General features: G+C 44.1%; 1 long non-coding RNA gene across 1 annotated transcript in view; it reads left to right on the top strand.

Moving 5' to 3' along the window:
• The first annotated feature begins 1,293 nt into the window (after positions 1 to 1,293).
• LOC127004303 (uncharacterized) overlaps positions 1,294 to 22,175 on the top strand; it is a 37,902-nt gene continuing 17,020 nt past the window's right edge. Inside the window, exons 1-2 of the long non-coding RNA XR_007757745.1 lie at positions 1,294 to 1,410; positions 1,585 to 1,711. This is a non-coding gene — a long non-coding RNA (uncharacterized LOC127004303). The remainder of the gene's footprint in view (positions 1,411 to 1,584; positions 1,712 to 22,175) is intronic.

Raw genomic sequence — 22,175 nt, 5'->3', positions numbered from 1 at the left:
ATATGAAAAAAGAAATTTTGGTGACATTGAAGACGAAGATATACACACAATCAAGAAAAGGAAAACAGAGATAATTAAAAGAAAATATTAAAAGGAAACTCTCTCTCTCTCTCTCTCTCTCTCTCTCTCTCTCTCTCTCTCTCTCTCTCTCTTTATAAACTCGAATGGTTATCAGTCATTGATCTAGGCAAATTACGAGAGAGAGAGAGAGAGAGAGAGAGAGAGAGAGAGAGAGAGAGAGAGAGAAATAGAAAGAGGATAAACTACTCGCGGGCAAATGCGACTAAATAAAAGAGTAGAGTAAGCCTGTAAAGAAAAGGAACAAGTAATTGGAGAGGTCTTGTTAAGGGAAGAAACTGGCTCTTGTTATCCCAGACCCATTATCCTGGGGGGGAGGGGGGCGATGGAACGGGAGGGAGGAAGGAGAGGGATGGATGGGGGGGAGGGAGGGAGGGGCGACGGATGGGGTGGGCGATGGATGGAGGGGCGGAAGCTTTAGTTCAAAGAGTACGTAGAGGAGAAAGTCCAAATGCATATATTAGGTCCATAATGAGTAGGTCTTGTCGTGTGTTTTCTGTATATCTTCACCATTAGACTTTTTTTTACTATTTATTCTGTCTGACTACGACTGCCCCTCTCTCTCTCTCTCTCTCTCTCTCTCTCTCTCTCTCCTCTTTTTAACTTTTTCCCCAACGTTTTTCAGCCTTTTCCCCGCATCCTATCACTCCCGCCCTCACTACAATCAACGCCGCGTTGCCCCACCTGCCGCCGCCGCGCGCCCACCTGCACAGCGCCGCGGGAATCACGGACGAGTCGTTGCACGAAATTCAGTCTATTGTGCTTCGGCCGGTGTGTTATTTTTGCCGCCGGGAACTCCGTCGGCCTTGAAAACATTCCGCATATAGCGCTACAAAATGTTTGTTTCGCAACCGGTAATAGTTTGTTTTTTACCCCATCAGTCTCAAATGATGCTGCAGAAAAAGCGACAAATTAGGGTATCGGAACGGTATTCGGTCGAGGGTTCGTTTCAGGGGTGGCCTGGTCGGTTCAAAATGGTCAGCCGTCGGCGTGACCACTACCACGTGCAAACATATCAGTCAGACTACTGTATCTCTTCTGTAACCTCCACTCATCCACGTTCATAAGATTACATTGTATGCTTGGTATTTATCCTTTCTGCCTTTTTAAAATTATCGAGATTGAGTTGAAACTTTTGCGTTTTTACAATTGTCATCCATAAAATGCATGACGTTTTCTTTGACACGTAACCATGGCAACGGTGCGGGGCCGGCAGAGGGTAGCACATGCGCCCAGTCTGACAGGCCGGCTGGCTCGTTCATTTGTGGTTACATGCCTTGTGTGATAATATGTAGTGCAAGGTTACCGTTGGCAGCTTGGAAGTGTACACTGGTGAGTTCGAGTACGGTATTTGCTTTATGGTGAGGTCAAGTCATTAAGGAGAGAGCTATACAGTATATAATTAGGTAGAGCATTTATTATTCACTGTCTCCTTATTTTTCTTATTATTGATATGTTTTGAGGAAAGGCTCGAGTATAATGTTAACAGACTTCTTCAATTTCCAGGTAAGAGTCTCCACACACGGGCACGGTTCTTGTGATGTCGCCGCCGCCCGGATTTGGCGTGTACATACTATGAAGTATTGAGGGAGGCAAGGTGTCACCTGCCCGTAACGTCTATGGAGCAAGCAAGGTCAGTGACTCCCCTTCTCTGTAAATCTTCCCCCCATAAAAATTCCTTTGGGTCATATTCTTAAACCTTTCGGCTCTCAAGCAAATACATTTAACAAGGATTTCGTAGGACTTGTGGGCGTTTCCATGGGCAATTTTATGACCCTGGTGGTAGTTTGACAAAGCTTCTGCACCATAAACGTAAAGAAGCACTCACAGGGACGCGTTTAACTTCTTTTTAGGCTTTTAGAAATGATTGATGTAAGAGAAGGCAGCGCCTAAGAACTCTGACCTTTGACTAATTAATATCTTTACGTCAGAACTCTGCCGCAGCGGGCGTAATTAGTGAAGAGGAGCTTGGTATTTTAGAAGCTTGACATTTTCCTATCGACTAGACTTGAATATTTTAGTGACCCGTGAAAGATTCAAGGCGGATGTTGGGCGAGGTGTCGTGAAGGTTTCTTTGCCCTGAAATCCGTCGACAGCACGAGAATAGGAAATGCAGCGAATCGTGTGTGTGTGTGTGTGTGTGTGTGTGTGTGTGATTTTGTCTTTTATGAAATCAATAGACGAGTTGCTATACAGATAAATAATTATTTTGCATTCGTATAGTTTTAGGCTTTTTCAAAACTATTGTCTTCCAATGTCCAATTCACACACACACACACACACACACACACACACACACACACACACACACACACACACACACACACACACACGTTATTTACATGTCATCGCTCATTTCCATGTCGCATTTTAATTAGCTACACAAATTACCTTGTCGAGAGAAACCTTTTATTTAGTGATGAATAACTCGGATGTTTATTGATTGCCTCGAAAAAAAAACTTTATGCACGAATGATGGGAACCATTTTGATTGTTGATGCTTCCTTTATTATTACTTTTTTTCGAATTTTGACCGTCATTTTTAACTGTTTATTCTCCACCTCCTCCTTCTATTCTTCTTCCTCCTCCTCCTCCTCCTCCTCCTCTTCCTCCTCCTCCTCCTCCTCCTCCTCCTCTTCGTCCTCGTTTATGATGCAGACTCTCAGAACAGCTTTATGAATAATGACTTTAATTTCACAACTCCATCCGTCAAGTGTTTTATAATCGAATTCTTTGGTTAGTTTGACAAAGACCGGTCGTCAATTTCTTCCTATGCAATCTTAATTAGTAACAATGAACTCATACCTTTGCTAAAATAACGACTTAACTCTTACTACTACTACTACTACTACTACTACTTCTATTATTACTTTTACTACTGTTTTTTTTTGTACAATATTAGTTTGGCTTTTTAATCTGTTAGAATTTTCATTAAGGTAACTTTATAGTCCTAACGAAACTTGCGTTCTCCATGCTTCTGTTTTATCGAGTTTACAGCATCAAACGCCGGAGTGTAATTGCTAAACTGTAAAATATACTGCTTAATTTAAAATGCAGTGTGTGTGTGTGTGTGTGTGTGTGTGTGTGTGTGTGTGTGTGTGTGTGTGTGTGTGTAGACGTTGAAGGGATCGTGTATGTAGGCGTAAAAAGGCGTAAGAGGATGGCTGATACAATTAACTGATCAGATACAAGCCATTGATTACATGTACTCCTACCACACACACACACACACACACACACACACACCGAAGCACTCTGAAGGAACATGAGAGGATTTCATGGTTAATTGGAATACATAACGCAGCCTTACTAGCGCCGTTAATGGTCAGGGCCATGGAGAGAGAGAGAGAGAGAGAGAGAGAGAGAGAGAGAGAGAATTAATTTTTTTTGTCCTGATAATTTAATTTTCCTTCTATTTGGTGTTGATTAATAAAATGCTATCCGGCAATGTGAATGGGTGTGTACGGCATGATTTAGAGGATATTAGATAATGTTACTACCGATAGGCAAAGAACGTCATGAGATACAAAAAGAAACAAAGAAAAAAGCGTAGTACAGTCGATGTGGTTAAAAGTTAGTGGAACGTTTACGAGTGGGAGACAGGTGCTGACACGAGTTTATTCATCAGGCTGTTGTCAGTTATCTATCAACAGGGTTAGCTAAGTGTCACGATCTGGCTGTTGTGGAAAATGCTGTTGCTGAATAGTTGTCAAGTGCTTCAGTAGTCTTGAAAGGCGGCTTCGTGGTCTGGAAGAAAGGTTAGGACAAAATGTAAAGGAGAAAGACCCATTAGTGACAATATAACCATGATCGTAATAGTAATAACAATAATAGTGATAATGATACCAATGCTACTTATGATAATGATAATAATTGAGTAATAAAAAACAAAAAGCGTGTGATTTATTCCGAAGCTCCGAAAATAATCTATCCGAAGCGTCGAAGCTCCGAGCAGCGAAAACTTGACACGGAGAGGGACGCGGCGCGGCGGTTAGCGTTGGAAAATAAGATGAAAGGAAAAAGTCTACCTCCAAAAATCGTGGCGACTCGAGAGGACACTGACAAAGATGAAGACCAACTTATTTCTCACTTGACTCATTTTGATGCTGACTCCCGAAATTGGGCTACCACGGGATCCTTTCTCTCTCTCTCTCTCTCTCTCTCTCTCTCTCTCTCTCTCTCTCTCTCTCTCTCTCTCTCTCTCTCTCTCTCTCTCTCTCTCTCTCTCATACTCCATACCTTCTCCTTCTTACCTTATTTATTCCTCTCCTCCAGCACCTTTCTCTCTCCTTATCCTTCTTTTTTTTTCCTTTTGTTCTCCTTCCCTTTCCTTCCTCACCCATACCCTTCCCTTTTACCACCCATTTCATTCATCTCTCTCTCTCTCTCTCTCTCTCTCTCTCTCTCTCTCTCTCTCTCTCTCTCTCTCTCTCTCTCTCTCTCTCTCGGACAGTTTTTCCTTATGATTCTTTCCTTCCCTTCACACTTTCTTAATTTCCCCCGAGAGCTCCGATTGGCCTCTGCGGCAGAAGAAGGGTGTTTAGCCGCCACCCTAGTCCATGCTGGGTCCTGCTTCTTACGACCGCCGCCCTAACTTCCACTCTTCACTCTCTACCTGACGACTTTTTATGCCTGCGACGTGATGGTTTATTCCTCTTGTGTTTTATATCTACTCTCTGTTACCTAAGACCGTTCCGTTTACTCTATCCCAATGTTTAGCTTTATTCTACTTAGTTTTATTCATATCCAGGTTTATTTTTTTGTCTTACAGGATATTTCAATATATATGAGACTATTTATTGTAACAGTAAAGCTAATTTCAAAGGGCGTGGGATGGGATGAGATTAGCTTCAAATTATCGGGGCCCACAAACTATTGATTACTGTTAAAGTGCTCGCGTAAGTGGCCACCATGGAGCTTTTGTTTGCGGGATCTATCGCTAATATATTTGATGTAGCGTAAAATTGTTAGCAGGATATCTCCCATTGTCAAGGAGCGTACGGAGGGAAGCAAGGGAAGGAGAGGGTGGAGAGGCACCGAGCTCAGAGTAGTGTCGTCGCCGTACCTTGCTCCGTCCCGGATTATCTTTTTCAATTCACCTTAAATCTGTAGCGTTAAGTGAATCTCTTTCCGAGCTAATGGCTACAATGGTGTAATTCTCTTCATGCGTGTGCTCATTATAAGTTCTTCCTCCAGTTTTATGTTTGTTCTAAAACAGTAAAAAACGGTGTTATCTAAATAATTCAACACCCATGGAGTATAAAGCTGCGGTAGATGTCAAGGGAAAGTTATTCATGGATATAATAAGTAACATTACCACCCCGGCGATGAAGGTGTTTCGGCCACTCCCGGCAGCGCTAACGGCCGTGATAAGGCAGTACATCAGCGGGGAATGGGAGCCACTCCGGGAAAATTACTTTTCCGGGGCCAGCCATTCGCGAGCCGACGTGGGCGTAACGATCCGTGATTTGTTCGGCATTACAGACACGTGCATCATTATTATACCCGCGGAGGGTAAACTTGTCGCCGTGTGCTAATGATGTGTCTATCTAGGGACAGGTTACTCAGACATTAAATTTGCTAATTGTGCTAAAACTCTAATTATTCTGAGAAACAGAAGAAAATAAATGTAGCCGGTACAAGAATAATTTTCAAAGCTAGTAATCTTTGTTTCCCTTATTAACATTTTTTCTACGCTGCATACCAGTCACTCAAGTTCTTCAGATTTTTTTTCTTCTCGGGTATGTGTAGCTGCCGTCAGTAAGGGCCGTAAAGCAGCCTAGGATACAAGTTCATCGAAAATGTGTTGTACTTTGCCTTCACCTGACTCCCAGCAAGCACACCGGAGTGGATAACAGACAAAAAAATCTTGAGAAAACAAATCGTTTGCCAAGGTTGGGTGGCAAAGACGTCCGTTTACGTAACTTAACAACGATGTAAAACAGTTTTTTTTCGTTAATTATACTCTTGGTACGCTGTTATGAGACCTGTTATTGCGTTTTACGATCAACTAAAACAAACCATTTAAGACATTAAGTTGTTACTTTAATGACTCCTTAATTGTCAGGGCTCCCCTGTAAGAAGCGTGCCGCGAGCAGCAATCACTCCCTCAGTTTTTATGGATGCACTTAGCACGGGAACAACGCGTCTCTATTTCTGTGTCGGGGAAATCTCGCAGAAGTATTCAAGTGAAAGGAAATTGAGTTGATAGAGTTATATCCATTTGCATCAGCACGTAGTTTTTCCTGAAGTATTTGTTCATGTAAATATTGAAGTGCGGCGCTACACAGTCCAAAGCGCTTTACAATATCGTGTTGTTGATTTAGATATATTTTGTCTTGCAACACAATCTGCCCAGCAGAGGCGCCGCGATGAATTGTTACAGGAGAATGGGATTGTTATCTTAACCAAATATTTTTTTTTTAGTTATTCATAACTGTGCTGTCAATAACAGTAGTAATGGAAACACAAGTTACTCATTAATTCTCGTTATATTTCTGTTGATACTTGCTGCTGCTACTGGTGCTCTTACCACTCAGTGTAGATGGCTGAATAAAGGGAGGAGGTGGCGGAGTGGCCTGGCACAGTGGGGGCGAACACGGGTTCTCCAGTTCAAGGTCCTGCGCTGCCTGCCAGTAGTTTGCAATCATCGCCGAGTGGCCACTGAGCGCCCACATGCTGCCCGTCAATTGGGTCTGTCTTGGGGAGTATTGGGGCCGCATGGGTCATGCAGGAATATAAATAACTGTGCAATTATAAAAATAAAAATAAATCCGTCCGCCGTCACTAAAGTGTAGCGCCGTTTGTGAAAGCCTGCCGGCACTTTGAGGCAGATCGCAGAAAACAGACAGCACTACTGAGAAGCGGCGCCCATTGGCCTCACGTTGAACATCATGTGTTGTTTAAAGGTCTGCGAGCGTAGCCTACACTAACCTAATTCCTGCGACACATCGGCCTCCTCCCGCCACCGCCATTCTCCTCCCGCCACCTCCATTCTCCTTCTGCCCACGCTGTTTGGCCTCGGTACGTCCCGCCCGGAATACTGAGCAGTCCGGGGCAGGGAGGAGGCGGGCGGCGCTGCGATGGGAAGGGGAAGGGAGGAGGGCAGGCGAGATTGGCGCGGCGGGACGGCAGGGTGTGAGGGGGAAGATGGACAGAAACGTCAAAATTTCTCAACTGATCTTGTCCCAGTAACTGTGTATCAGATACAGTGGATGGTATTTCTGCTTAGATGGCATCTCAAGTACCGTGAAGTATTATCCCTATTAAATTATCTATATTATTTAGTGTGTGTTCATCACCTTAACCGGAACACCGTACAGGTAGCAGAATCGCTTATTAGTATCTTCCCTTAGTGAGCAAGTCTTGACAAAATTGTTCTGTAAATTTTGTGTGTGAGTGTGTGTGCGAGCATGCATTCAGAGTCACACAGTAACTAAAGGTTGTTGACTGGAAAACTGATGAAAGATAAAGATGATGATAATGAAGTCATAGCAGTTAAGGTGGAGAACTGATGAATATCGATTATTTCCGTATATTGATAAAGCGTTCACGTGGTCAGCTGCTTATGTGAGTTCGTGATGCATTCGAGCGATTAATTAACATGAAGGCCAGCATTCGCAAACGGTTCTAGTTTTCAATGCGTTTATTTTCGAAGGTTACTAGTAGTAAAAGTGTTCATACAAGTCCCGGCAACTTTTACGCTAGCCTTGTTCAATGCATGGAATGAGGCCCCGGCATGTTTGGAAGTAATACAGCCTTATGTAACTAAGGTGTGTAACTGTTAGGCTTAGATTTCACAGCGACACGTGTATTACTTCTCAGCAGGCGGTTGGATGTCTTAATTAGGCGGAAAAAATAATTAATGTGTTTAAGTGTGCCAAGGGAAATCCCTGTTCAGACAGAAGGATTGCACGATCGGCTGTTGGATCCTAATGATTCAAGGAAAGGGTAAATATTTATTGGATATTCGCTCGAGATTCTGTAACACTTGTTTGGTCAATAAAGTTTGCCAATTAACAGCAGATTATTTCTATTGCGTTGATAGTTAAATTTAAAAGTTATGCACCCCCTTACACATACACACGCACGCACACACACATGCACACACTTGACCTAGATTGAGTCAAATAATTTCATGGAAGGAGGAAAAACATGTTACATTAAAACAAGCTGCGCCATTAACGCTAAAATAACACAGTCTCTCTTATCTTTTTCGCTTCCGTTTCCTCCGTCAGGCTTTTTTTTTTTTAGGACTTCATGTCGGTGCTCGTAGCGACAAACCTCATTTTGGATCCATTAGAGAGAGAGAGAGAGAGAGAGAGAGAGAGAGAGAGAGAGAGAGAGAGAGAGAGAGAGAGAGAGAGAGAGAGAGAATTCAGTTTAAAAGCAGTGCGGATTTGAAGTAAATTTTTGAGGCAGAAGTCACTTTTGAGAATACCAGAAAAGAAAGGGTGCTAAAAATGTGGCTAAAAACCCTGCTATAAGAGACTGGGGAGGAGAACCTGAAAGAAATCTGATGGAGGGAAAAGAAAGAAGAAAAAACTCATAGGACTAAAGTGAAGGAGGAGGGGAAGAGGAGGAGGAGGAGGAGGAGGAGGAGCTAGGAGATTGTCGAAAACGTATGAGAAAAAGTTTCGGAAAAGACTAAAAGGAAAGAGGATGAAAAATTTTAGTACCGAGTTTAGAGAAAGCCGAAAAGGGAAGAGGATGGAGAGCAAGCAAAAGTGTTAAAAAAGACAATAATATAATTTCAGAGCTTACACGGGAGGCCAGGCATCAAATAACACTAGGAAAAAATAATCTAAGAAAAAGTAGTACAACATTACACGAAGCTGAAGGTAGTTTCTCTAAATGTATATAGCTTAAAATTTACAATGGGAATTATCAAGCTGGTTCAATTTTGTTTTCTTTTTGCGGAACAGAGTTTAGCGGGGCATTTTTGTTTTCCATTTTATTTTTGCCTTTGAGCTGCTTCCGTTACTGCAAAAAATAATGTCATGAATACGAGAAACAAAAATATATTAAAAAAAAGTTACTATAGAACACACACACACACACACACGCAACTCCCCACACACACGCATCCTCTCCCAATCCCACACACAACCACGCCCCTTCCCCCTCCGTCACCCCCAGCACACATAACCATCCTCTTTCACTATCGCCGTGAAAACTGCATGCATACGAGGGAGGGAGAGCGCCAGAAGTTTCAAGGTTCTTAATTTTCATACCTGGATAATCTTAACTCACTCCCGCTTGGGAAAAGTCCGTCGGGGAATTGCTGCGACTAAAATTGCTCCTAAAAGTCGCGTCGCATTGCAAAACTCGAGAGATCTGTTGCATGGAAGCTGGAGTGTCGCGCCGCGTTTGGCGAAGTTAGGCTCGCGTTGCACTAACTTGTGGAGGCGTTGTTTACGGCGCGTCCAGGAAACATGGAAACATGGAATGACAGGCAACAGAAAGCCTACTGACTCATTACGAGGTTGCCTGTTGTAGAGCCGTGATCTGCCTGACAGTCACTTGGTGCCTGCAGAGCAGTTCAAGGCATATCGGTGCGTATTTTCAGTTTACTCCTGTTGTCACGAAGTGACGGTCGATGCGATTTTTGAAGGAATTGATGGTTTCTGCACTTACTACTTCAGCAGGGAGGTCGTTCCAATGGCGTATGAGTCGGTTAGAGAAGAAACTCCTATACCAATGTCTGTGTTGCATCGCTTCGCTTGAATGGGCAGGCCGTTGTTTCTAGTTCTTGAGTTGGTCTGTAGCTCAAAGAGCTAGGAGTGGTCGCCGTTACTGAAGTTCCGTAGGTACATGAAGACCTGAATCGTATCCCCTCGTAGGCGTCTTTTCCAGCGTGAAAAGGTTAAGTCGCCTGAGTCGTTCTTCATACGGCAGGGCTCTCAAGGGTGGATTCATCTTCGTAGCGCGTCGCTGGATTCTTTCAAATAATTCAGTGTCTTTTCTGTAATAAGGGGACCTAATTATACTATATTATGTTATATAAGTACAACATTACTTCCGGCGTCTTATATCGAAGTTTCTTGATATAAACCCGGGCATAGTGTTGGCTTTCTTATATGCTTTTTCACAGTGTTTTGCTTAGGTCACTGCTGATAGTGACTTCAAGATCCGATTCCTTCTGCACGACCTGCGGAGGATTTCCACGCATGTTGTATGTATGGTTACTGTTTCTGGAACCAAAGTGCTTGACTTTGCATTTGTCAACGTTGAACTTTTTGGACCACTGGATGATCTGGTCAAGGTCCTTTTGATCTGGTCAAGGTAGGAGGAGGAGGAGGAGGAGAAGAAGAAAAATGATATGAGAAGGAGGAGGAGAAAGATAGGACTGGAGACAAAGAGGAGGATGAGGAAGAAAACGAAAGGAGGAAGATAGATAAGGTAAAAGTAGGAAGAAGAGGAAAAGGTATGACAGGAAAAAAAAGCAGTTTAGAGAGAAAGGAGGACGAGAAGGTAAACTACATAAGGAACAACTTCTGCTCGGGTGAATGATGACGAACTGGGCGAAGAGAGTCAGGGTCAGAGAGATCGTGGTGGATGGAGAGGCAAGAGTAACGTCAAAAAACCTTATGATCCCGTTGAAGACACAGATAAAGAAGGAGACGCATGGATGGCTTTGTGCTCACGGCAATTGGCAGAGAATCGTAGGCACTTAACTATAATGGTGTGTGTGTGTGTGTGTGTGTGTGTGTGTGTGTGTGTGTGTGTGTGTGTGTGTGTGTGTGTGTGTGTGTGTGTTGTATAAGTTGTCAGGATGTCTCACTTTGCTGCTTTGTTCTTTTAAACACTTGCACTATTACTGAATACATTGTTTATAAATGATCGCGCTAGTGCTTTAGATAGATGGAAGATTACAGAAAGTAGTTGTTTTCAGGCTCTGGGCGGTAAGGAAATCTGCCTTGCACTCCTCTTCACCCGTCCTTCTATTATTTTCCGTTCCCATCGCTCTTCTTTAGCAGTCTGATCCCTACGCCTGCCCCGCCTCCCGAGCTTTGTAATGCGATAAGGTTACACACTGATCTGAGGCGCTAACGGTGCGACTTAGCGTCGGATCGAGAGGATTAACAGAGAGAGAGAGAGAGAGAGAGAGGCAAAACGAAAATATACTAGAACATGGCTGGGTAGAATTTTTACTTTGAATTACGTACATTGCTCAGTGTTGTGGAGAGAGAGAGAGAGAGAGAGATACACACATACACACATGGTCACATCAGTTCCCCATTACTGTCAGGGGTTGTCTCTGGCCCACAACGTTCTCTCCCTCCCCTCACGGCAATCCCAGCTCGAGTCTAATTGCGCTAAGGACAGCTGATTAGCCTAAATTAAGAGGATTAGAATTATGGAGAACATGCAATGGCGTCAGGGAAGGGCGTACAGGTGACCGCCAAGCCCACGCCCGTCCGTCCTAGGAAATGACTTACGGTGGAGAAAAGGTGGAAGGCGGGATGGGAAAACACGTCGTACCTTTGAAATATATAATGATTTTCCTCTCCCTCGGCCGTGAAATGCAGTATTGTTCCCGCGCCGAAAGTGGGAGATATTTTTCACTCTACGAGGATTTGTGAGCACTGAAATGATGGTACTGCAGGAATTGTTGGCTATCCGGGAGGCTGACTGGCTGGCTGGCTGGTTGGCTGCCTGGCTCGCTGGCTGGCTGACTGGCGGGCTGGTTGGCGAGGAGGAAGGAAGAGGCTTGGAAGAAAGAGCCACTTCAGCAGAATTAGGCTAAAATAGAGAAAAGACGAGCACGAGGATATTCTCTCTCCCTCCCTCCCTCGGGCTAGACTTTTATCGGAGGCTGTTTTTTTATTAAGTTACGCTCGTTCTGTGATCAAACTGTGCTGCCTCTATGTGCCTCTCCCGTTTCTAGCTTTTTTACTACTACTATTACTGCAACAATTACTACTACTACTACTACTACTACTACTACTGTTTCAGCCATTATTTTTCTTCTACTACTACTTTTACTTTACTTTTTTTTCTGCTACTACTGCTACAACTTCTAATTTTACTACCATTACCACTTTTTGTATTGCTACCACCACCATCACGATCCCCCTACCCCCAATACCCCCCCCCCCCCAACACTACCACCGCCACCCAATCAATACTCAATCACGCTGCATCCACCTATTTATTACTCACCACTGGTAAACCACACAACCACAACTTAATAATACAGAACGCACACATCTGCAGCCTCACTCGCAATTGTGCCTCCACTTTCCAACGCTAACATCCATCACCGCCACCACTACCACCAGCACCACCCATCTCCAACTCCACCAGCCCGGCAGCTCCCCTCACCATCCTTCACCATCACCATTAGCATAAGGAAAACGTACTTGCTCCTCATCCCCTTTAGAGTATTATCCTTCCATATATTATCTCTATTCCCCCTTCCCTCACCATTTCTGCTTCATATACCACCACTGACCTTCTAACACATCCACCTGACTGCCTTCCACCTACTGACGAGACGACTATTCCACCTCTTCACTCCTCTCACCATTTCCCTTCACCACCACAACTCTTCTCACCACCATCACTACCACCATCAAATTCACTACCACTACGTCACAACACAATCATTTCCGTCCTCCCCCATAAACGACTTACCGCACTATCACACCACTTCACAATTAAACACGACTCCCCTCCCTTCCTCTCACCAGTATAAATCTCCAGGCATTACCACCTCGACTACTACCTACGGCCTCCATCCATCACTATTACCACCACCGTTCCGCCAGTATTCCCAGAGTCACCGCCACCGCTACCGCCTCCACCGCCACGCCGCAGCGCCTCGCCCGAACTGCTCGTCATAACTTGCTTGGTGTAACTTGTGCTCACTCACCAGGGCGGGGCAAGGGAGTTTGTGCCGCCCGCTCGTTAGTCGGCGGGCGCGGCTAACGAGGCTGTTAGTGGCGGGAGACTTGGGTCCTGCGGCACTAACTGTCCTGTCTTCACCTCCCTCTCTCTCACCCTCCTTCCTCTGTCCCGTTCCCCTCCCCCTTTTCTCCTTTCTATGTCCCTTTCCTCTTTCCTTTCCTTCTTCCTATGTATCCTTCTTTCCTTCCTTTCATCCTTCCTTTCTTCCTTCCTTTCTTCCTTCCTTTCTTCCTTCCTTCCTTCCATCCTTACTTCCTTTCTAAGTCCTCTCTCGCTCTTCCCCCCTTCCATGTTCCCTTCATCCCTCCTTTCCTCCATGATGTCCCTTTCTTTCTTGGTTTCCTCCTGCCTATGTCCCCTTCCTTCCTTTCTTTCTGTCTGTCATCCTTTCTTTCCTCCTCCTTTCCTTCCTTCTATCCTCTTTTCCTTCCTTCCTTTCTTCATTTTCTCCTTCCTTCCTTCCTTCTTTCCCTCCCGCCCTTCCCTCCTTCCCACATCCCGTTCCTTTATCTCCACCTTCTATCCTCCTCCTCCTTCCCATCCTGCTCGTCATGTCTCGTTTCCCCTCTAATCTTGGTGTTTGTACGTGTGTGTGTGTGTGTGTGTGTGTGTGTGTGTGTGTGTGTGTGTGTGAGGTGTTTCCGTTAATACCTTTGTGTTGTGAGTATTGTTTCATCGTACACGGTGTTCCAGGAAGGAGCTTGCATTCTGGAGTCAGACATTGTAAAATCTTGTGATACAGATTCGCAAGCATGTGGTGTGTGGTGCTGAATAATGCTCGCGTGTCGGTTGGTCCTTGAGAGAGGTTACACGAGCAAAGGGATATTACAGACATTGTTATTATTATTATCAAGTGAAACAGTTGGCAGGTTGTGAACAGGGTTAAATTATAGCAAAAAAAAAAACCGACTCGTTACTGTTTCCATACTTTCGTTCCTCATAAAAAAGATCAGAGTGAACACATATTTGCAAAGGCTACGAATCAAGTATTTTATTGTCAGTGAAAAAACTATTTTACCATGAACTTGGATCAGGTTCCGCACAAAAAATAGTATATGATCGTTTAAAAAAACAGTTAACGAGATAAGTGGAAAAAAAACTAGATATCCACGTGAATCTGTACTGTTACCAATTGTTAATCAGATTTTTGCCTCGATCAGTTAATTTCATATTTTCACATTTTCCATTCAGACCGATGTTTCCTTATTGAATTATTTTGGCTTGTGGTAAACAGAATAATAAACTTTGTCCACGTCCTCAGTTGAATCAGTCTCGGCAGCTCAGATTGACAGCGAAAAAAAAAAAAAATCCCGTTCTTGGTCCAGCCGTGAAGCAGGCATCACGTGAATGTATCCAGACTTGCTCCCAAAACCTGCCTCACGTTACCCTTGACACAAAAATAGATTGACAGAGAAAAAAAAAATCAGGTCCTGTTCATGGTCCAGCGGTGCCACAGAGACCACGTGAATGCATCCAGACCGGCCCCCCAAACCCCCCTCAACTTATCCTTGACCCAGTATTTACGAAGTGCTGTCGATATATTGTGGCCATGAACAAACACACGGTCAAACACGCATGAATGTATAAGCTCCACCGCACTCATATATATTGGCGTATAATATTAACTAGTGGGATCCAGTGCGGCTTACTGATAATTAATTGCTACATCCCCTTCGGAAGGCCTTACCTGTACCGGCCGGAGCACCTGAAGCCCTCGTCCCTCATTAATTGGTTACCTTTGGCCGTAAAGGTGGCCCGCTCAACCGAGGTCCGCCGCTAACACTTGCTTTTCCATAGACTTTCGCCGATTTTTGAAACCCCAATACGATGATACACATTTGCTATCTAGCGGTTCATATTGTATTGTGTATCAGTTATTATGATATATGTATACTAAAAGGGAGCTGCTCTAACGCGTACACCAGCGTTGCCAAATTGTCGCACTCTGAACATTGCATATATCATTTTTAGGCTCCAAGAGCGTCGTAACCACACAAATAACGATAGAAAATTAAAGTTATCGTTAAAACGGTTAAATATTGATGGTTTTCATTCTTTTTTTTTGGTCAGAAACTTTGAAAATGCAATGCGATGAGTACGATAATTTGGCAGAACTGGCGCACACTCTTCCTCACGCACACACACACTCACAGATAAGGGAGTCTACCCGCGGCCCAAGTTATAGCGTCTCTTTTTTTACGTCTTACATAGCTGACCAATTTTCCCAGACGGCCCGTTGGCATGCAGGCGGCTGACCCTCCTCTCGCTCCTTCAGCATATTTATTTCTTTTAAGACGTGAGAAAAAAGGAAAGTCGTGTAAGGTTCGGTTCCCGCGTGATCTACATCCCATGAACACAGGCATCGCTCACGGCGGGTCGGGGGTTTAACGTAATTTTCGCCTACTTTTCCTCCTTACCTGCAATATTTATGGCTCGTAACGTAACTGGCATTTAGCTTCTGCCTCTACTTAAACACAGGTGCCCCGAGATCAATGGGTGTCCCGGCGTCTTAGTTGAGTCGTAGGGCAAGCTTATCGTGGTTATATAATGCGCCTTCATGCTGGACTTTAGCGGTCAACTTATGTTATGTTAGGTTAGGTTAGATGAGGGAAATCGTTCGTAGACAATATGCCTCTATTTAAACACAGGTGCCGCGAGATCAATGGGTGTCGTGGCGTCTCGGTTAAGTCGTAGGGCAAGCTTTCCGTGCTTACATAATACCCCTTCATGCCGGACTTTGGCTGTCAGGTTGTGGTGTGTTATGCCATGTTACGTTTGGTTAGGCAAGTCTTTCTTAGATAACATTCCTTCACAATACATTGCCGGTTATGTTAGGTTCGGTGAGGCAAAGCATTCCTGCGCAACTCACGATCACACTGGACTCTAATGGATAAGTTTTCTCAGGTTATGTTTGGTACCTAGGTCGTTCTCACGTTCTCACGCCTTTACTCAGGGTTTTGGCGCCTCGATATTTTTTCCTGCAGAGCCAAATCCTCCCTTCCTACTTTTTGTATTCATCTCACACGCAGATATTCTTTCCAACTTGTCATTTTTGTTTTCCTCAGCTCCTCATATCACACACCAGACCTCCCATCACCGTTATTAGGTTTTAAGGTCTTATTGGTCTGTATTAACTCCCTGTTTTTTTGTCTATTTGAAAATTTTCACGCATTGAATATTATTACGACAATTATCAGTAAGCCGCACTGGATCCCACTAGTCAATATTATACGCATAAATATGAGTGCGGTGGAGATCATAGATTCCCGAGTGTTTGTCTGTGTGTTTGTTGATGACCGCAATATATCGAAAGCACTTTGTCAATACTGCGTCAAAGGTAACGTGAGGCAGGGTTCGGGGAGCAGGGCCTGTGTTCTAAACGCTTTCGGCTCTCACAACAAATATATCCAAAGGCCACAAAGAGGATTAGCCGGGTTCTCAAATGTGTTTTTCACGTTCACGGTGCAAAAACTTCGTCGATTGCCCCACTGAGACATAGTTATAGATAACGTCCCTCTGGATATCCGTTTTTGTACCGCCTTTCAACAGCTTCAGTTACCCATCAGGACGCATTACATGATTAGACCCCCTCACCGTCCTAGCATTATTACTGTATGAATCTCTGACGACCTCCTTCGTGTCCCCAGTCGCCCCACACAGCTTCGTATCACCTCAGTACGTGAACCGCTTATCACGTCCTCCCCTTGCTCTTCCATATACTCTAACTTTAGCCCCGTCTTCACCACTCCTTTTTACACACCGTCAAACCCTTCCTTACCCCCTTCCCACTTCTTCCCACAATAAGAGTCTTCTCCACCTCTGTTCCCCAGCGTAAGACCGTCTTTCACTTTCCCTCTTCTCTCCCCAACGTTAGATCCCACTTCCCCTCTCCTGCCCTAAGACCCTCCCTCTCCCTCTTCCACCTCCATTAGACCCTCCTTATTCTACCCACCAAAGACCCTCCTTCACTTCTCTCCCCGCCATTAGCCCCTCCTGTCCCCCTTCTGCCCTAAGACCCTCCTTCTTCCTCTTCTCCTTCCATTAGACATTCCTTCAGTCTCCTCCTCTTCCCACCAAAGACTCTCCTTCACTTCTCTCCTCACTATTTACCCCTCCTGTCCCCCTGTTGCCCTAAGACCCTCCCTCTCTCTCTTCTCCCCACCATTAAACCCTCCGTCACGCCCCTCCCCTCCCTCACCCACTCTCCCCGCCGCCCCACCTCACCTTTACTCCCACGCCGGGATCCTTTAATATCTAACCATTTTTCAGAGATGTTCGTTCTTATTACCGGAGATGAGTTTACCTGGTGCAAACAGCCTTAAAAGTAATGAGGTTACGTACTCACCTGAGCTAAATGAATCAATGTGAGCAACCCCCCCTACCTCTCAACCCCCTTCCCCCCTTTCCCTCTCGCTCCCCCTCTCCCCCTCTCTCTCTCTTTCCCTTCCGTCCTCCCTCCTCCTCCTCCTCCTTCCTCCATCTCCACCATCATCACAACCAGCTTCCTTCGCTACTGCCTGAAGGTGAAATGATATAAAAATGGATGATGTAAGGGACGTGAACATAGGATGGGAGGTAATGGAAAAGGATTTCATTACTTTCTTTCCATCTTCCGTCGCTGAGATACGAAGGGTACGAACGCGAAGTAACATTAACCGTATGCTCGCTGCTGATGAGTGTGTGTGTGCGTGTGTGTGTGTGCATGGTACATTAATATGGCGTGCTAGTTTTTTTTTTACTGATATGAGTGTGTGTGTGTGTGTGTGTGTGTGTGTGTGTGTGTGTGTGTGTGAGAGAGAGAGAGAGAGAGAGAGAGAGAGAGAGAGAGAGAGAGAGAGAGAGAGAGAGAGAGAGAGAGAGAGAGAGATGGGTGGTAGTCTATATAAAGAGGAAAGGCAGGAGCGTATGAGAAAGGAAACGGGGAAAGGGAAGTGAATAAGAGGGGAAGGAGCAATCTGAGAGTTGATGAAGAGCAACTGGAATAAATGAGAGGAATCCGAGGAGGAAAAAGAGCAAGACAAAAAGAAAGGAAGAGAAAGAACAACGTAAATACGAAAAATAATAACAGAGAGAGAGAGAGAGAGAGAGAGAGAGAGAGAGAGAGAGAGAGAATTTCGAGGAACTGACAGGAATTACAGACTTCTTGACCTTAATATGTACAAAGCTTGACATAAATCTCGAACGAAACTTGAGTCACGATGAAATATGGTTGTTAAAAGTAGAGGGAACCTATTTTGCAATGTTTCTCTGCTCTCTTCAAAGTGTGAGCTTAGGCTGACCTTGATAGTATTGAAATGGTGCAAACAAACATCGTCTCAATCCTAGGCTCATAATATCAAACATTTCAGGGCTTACACACCCACATATGAGAAGATTTTCGTAGAGGTTGTGTTAATATTTTCACGGGTTGGTTTATGAGATTTATACATATAACTTTCTCTATATACCTGGCTCTCTGTCTATCTATCAATCTAACTTTATCTATCTATATATCTATTCTCTCTCTCTCTCTCTCTCTCTCTCTCTCTCTCTCTCTCTCTCTCTCTCCACCCGAAATTGACCTCTTTTATATCGTATGTCTTCTATAGTCTCTTTTATAGGGGCAGTGATTAGCGGGCTTTCTTTTTTTTCTTTTCTCAGTTGTTCTCATTGCCCTTGAGCTGCTTCCTTTACTGAAAAAAAAGCGATAATTTGACAGTGCTCCTGCTCTTTGAACTTGAAAAAACACTTATGAAATCCCGGCTAATCTCCTTCGTTGTCTTTATATATATTTTGTGTGAGCCTTAAGCGTCTGAGAACACGGGCTATAGTTAACCACCATGTCTACTGTCAACCACCTACACGTTTACCAGTGGAGTCAAAGTAATGCAACGCTGGAAATATGTTATGTGGAAATTATGTAACATGAGTATAATATCAAACGCCATCATTGCAAGCAGCGTGTAGCGTCATCTTCCGTGTTGCGTCACCGTGTTAGCGTCAAGGGAAGTGCTTGGTGCGCGATAACGAATGATATTGTGTAGACATTTGTAACAGTTGCTGGTTACGATGAGAGAGAGAGAGAGAGAGAGAGAGAGAGAGAGAGAGAGAGAGAGAGAGAGAGAGAGAGAGAGAGAGAGAGAGAGAATAAGGGAGGATAGGGAGGTAATTAGTGCCGGCATACCACCTGGCGGCCCCCACCTGACGCATCGCCGCGAGATAATGAGCCTCGCGCAGCCGTGAACACCTGGCCGCCTCGTTAGCCCCGCCCCCCGCCGCCTCCGCGTCGCCTGCAGAAGACAGTACCCGGCCTTGAGAGGGTTCCTTGGAGTACCAAAAATCGTAATATATTATCAGCTTCGCGTATTTCTAAAGGTATCTTATGAGAAGCTGAGTGGGTTCCTTAGAGTATGAAAAATCGTAATATATTTTTAGCTTCGTGTATTTATAAAGGTATGTTATTGAGAAACTGATGAAGCAAAAAAAAAAATAAAATAAAAAAAAGGAAGTGCTAATAGGCTTCTTGAAACTAGTAATTTACGTTAAATGATGACAGTTTAAATAAATGATGTACTAAGTGAGTACCAAAAACTGTAATAGACTATCAGCTTCGTGTATTTTCAAAGGTACATATCGAACTATCATCCTTTTTTGACAAACTGTTACTAGAAGGAAGAAAATTTAAGCGAGCAAATGGTGTTGGTATCCTTCGAGAAACTTACATATTCACGTTAAATGAGAATAGAGTAAATCCATACCTTCTTTCAAGAGGGGAGCATCAACACCTCTCCATCCGAAATTGACCTCTCTTCCGGCCTCTCGTTCTTTTTTTCTTTTGTCGGAGCAACGTGTAGCGGGATTTTTTGTTGCTTTTTTTGTGTTGTGCCCTTGAGCTGCCTCCACTGCTCGAAAAGAAAATCAATAAAATGCGAAGTGGTGGTCCAGAAATCCTGCTCATCTACGTCTTTTCTATGTATCATCCTTCTCTCTCATCCTCTTTACTTCTTCTATTTTGTCGGAGCTTCGTATAGCGGGCCGTTTTGTTGCTGTTTTTGAGCTGCCTCCACTGCTGTAAAGAAAAAAAATCAATAATATACTAAGAGTGGTTTCAGAAATCCTACGTCTTTTTTATGTACCATCCTTGTCTCTCATCCTCTTCACTTCTCCCATTCACTTCCCCTCACCCTCCCTCTCCGACGCCATCACCTACCTTGAAGGGCCACGCGCGTGCACTCCCATTCCCCCCACAAGGTACGAGCCACTTCAAGCCTCCCTTTCCTCCTCTCCCTTTCCCCCTCCCCCCAGCCCGAAACATTAGCCTCGCATCGTCCACACATTTTCCGAAGAAGAGGAAATTATTGGAAAAATGTTGCACGTTGTTGCATTGTGCTGGCGAGAGTGAGGGCGCAGGGTGGTGGTGGAGGTGGTGGTGGAGGTGATGGTGGTGAAGATGATGGTGGTGTAGGTGTTTTGTTGCAAGAGAGAGCTAAATAGAGTGAGTAGAAGAAGAGGAGGAGCAGGAGGAGGAGGAGGAGGGGGGGGAGGAGGTTCGTTTCACATTATTTTTCACTATCAAAAGAATAAAGATTTTGATATACTTCTCTCTCTCTCTCTCTCTCTCTCTCTCTCTCTCTCTCTCTCTCTCTCTCTCTCTCTCTCTCTCTCTCTCTCTCTCTCTCTCTCTCTCTCTGTGTGTGTGTGTGTGTGTGTGTGTGTGTGTGTGTGTGTGTGTGTGTCGTATCGATAACTTTTTAAACTGGCAATGAAAGTGAAAAAAATGAAGACGTGAATAGATTATAGTAAATACACAAATAATACACATCTTAAAGCGAAATAATGAGACAAACATAGATAGAAAGATAAACAGGTAGACGGAAAAAAAGATAAGATTGTCTCGCAACTCGACAAACATCCCAACACATATTGCGGAGAGGAGAAAAAAACACGTAATTCAAAATAACTTTTATATAAGGTGGCGCGGGAAAAGCAGACCCTTGCGTAAACAGGGTGATGTAAGAGGAAGCGTGGAAGCATGGAAGAGTGTGCAACAGAAAGCCTCCTTGACTTCCAATGATTAGTGATCTTCTGTTGTGTTATACAGAGTGTTGTTCCCTGACCTGCAGAACACATTAGTACCTGTTGCATGTAGCTGAAGAATGTTTAGTTTACCCTTGTCGTTAAGATATTGGTAGAGGAGATTCTGCAAGGAGTTTGTCGCTTACATCCTAATTATTGATGGAAGAGAGAGAGAGAGAGAGAGAGAGAGAGAGAGAGAGAGAGAGAGAGAGAGAGACGATTGATATAACGGCTGTATAGGCTAATGCAATAGAAGCCTTCAGTTCCATTCAGGTCCGATCCAATTGTAATCCTATCTCGACTCATAGTATCAGATCGCTTCCCATACCATTGACCGTAACATCACGCCGCTTCATCTGTCACTGGCGTTGACTAAATATTGCTCTCCGGAACCTCGTCTCCTTTAGGACATCAACGAGCTATTTCTGGTCGCAATACTTTACCTTCAGCGTGTCTGCATGCGTACCTGTCCTTTGTTTGAGCAAGGTGTGTCGCGAACATCACCTTTATTGTCGCTGATATGAGAAAACTGGCAGGTAGGAGGAAATAATTGTCAGGTCAAGAGAGGGAGAGAAGTGGAGAGGTAGGTAAGGTGGTTAAAGAGGAAGTAGTATCACTGGTGGGAGAGAGACAATAGACTTGCTATGTAAGAAGTAGAACAGAGGAGTGACCTGAAAAAAGAAGAAAAAACGACAAAACAAAGAATGAGAGAGAGTGGTTTAGTACATATGATAAAGTAGAAGCTATACAGAAGATGGAGGAAAAAGAAAGAAGGGAAAATTAAGTGACCTGAAAAAGAAGAAAAAGCGACAAAACAAAGAATGAGAGAGAGAGAGAGAGTGGTTTAGTACGTATGATAAAGTAGAAGCTATACAGAAGGTGGAGGAAAAAGAGGGAAGGGTAAATTAAGAAATGTACTTGATCATATAGTATGGAAAGACATGTTAGTTACTTGAGAGAGGAAATGGGTGGACTGAAAGGGAAAAAAAAAGATGGTATTTACTTAGAAGATACAAAATGGGAGTGATTGACATGGGTTCACGATAAAAGAAAAGAAAAAGTATGTAAAAAAGTGAAATAACAGATTGGCAGATTGCTCAGGAAGAAAATTGAATAGTGCGAAAAGAGGG

This window comes from Eriocheir sinensis, chromosome 27 (genome assembly GCF_024679095.1).
Source record: "Eriocheir sinensis breed Jianghai 21 chromosome 27, ASM2467909v1, whole genome shotgun sequence".
Taxonomy (NCBI): domain Eukaryota; kingdom Metazoa; phylum Arthropoda; class Malacostraca; order Decapoda; family Varunidae; genus Eriocheir; species Eriocheir sinensis.
Note: the sequence above shows the minus strand (reverse complement) of the source record. Positions and strands in the feature narration are given on the sequence as shown.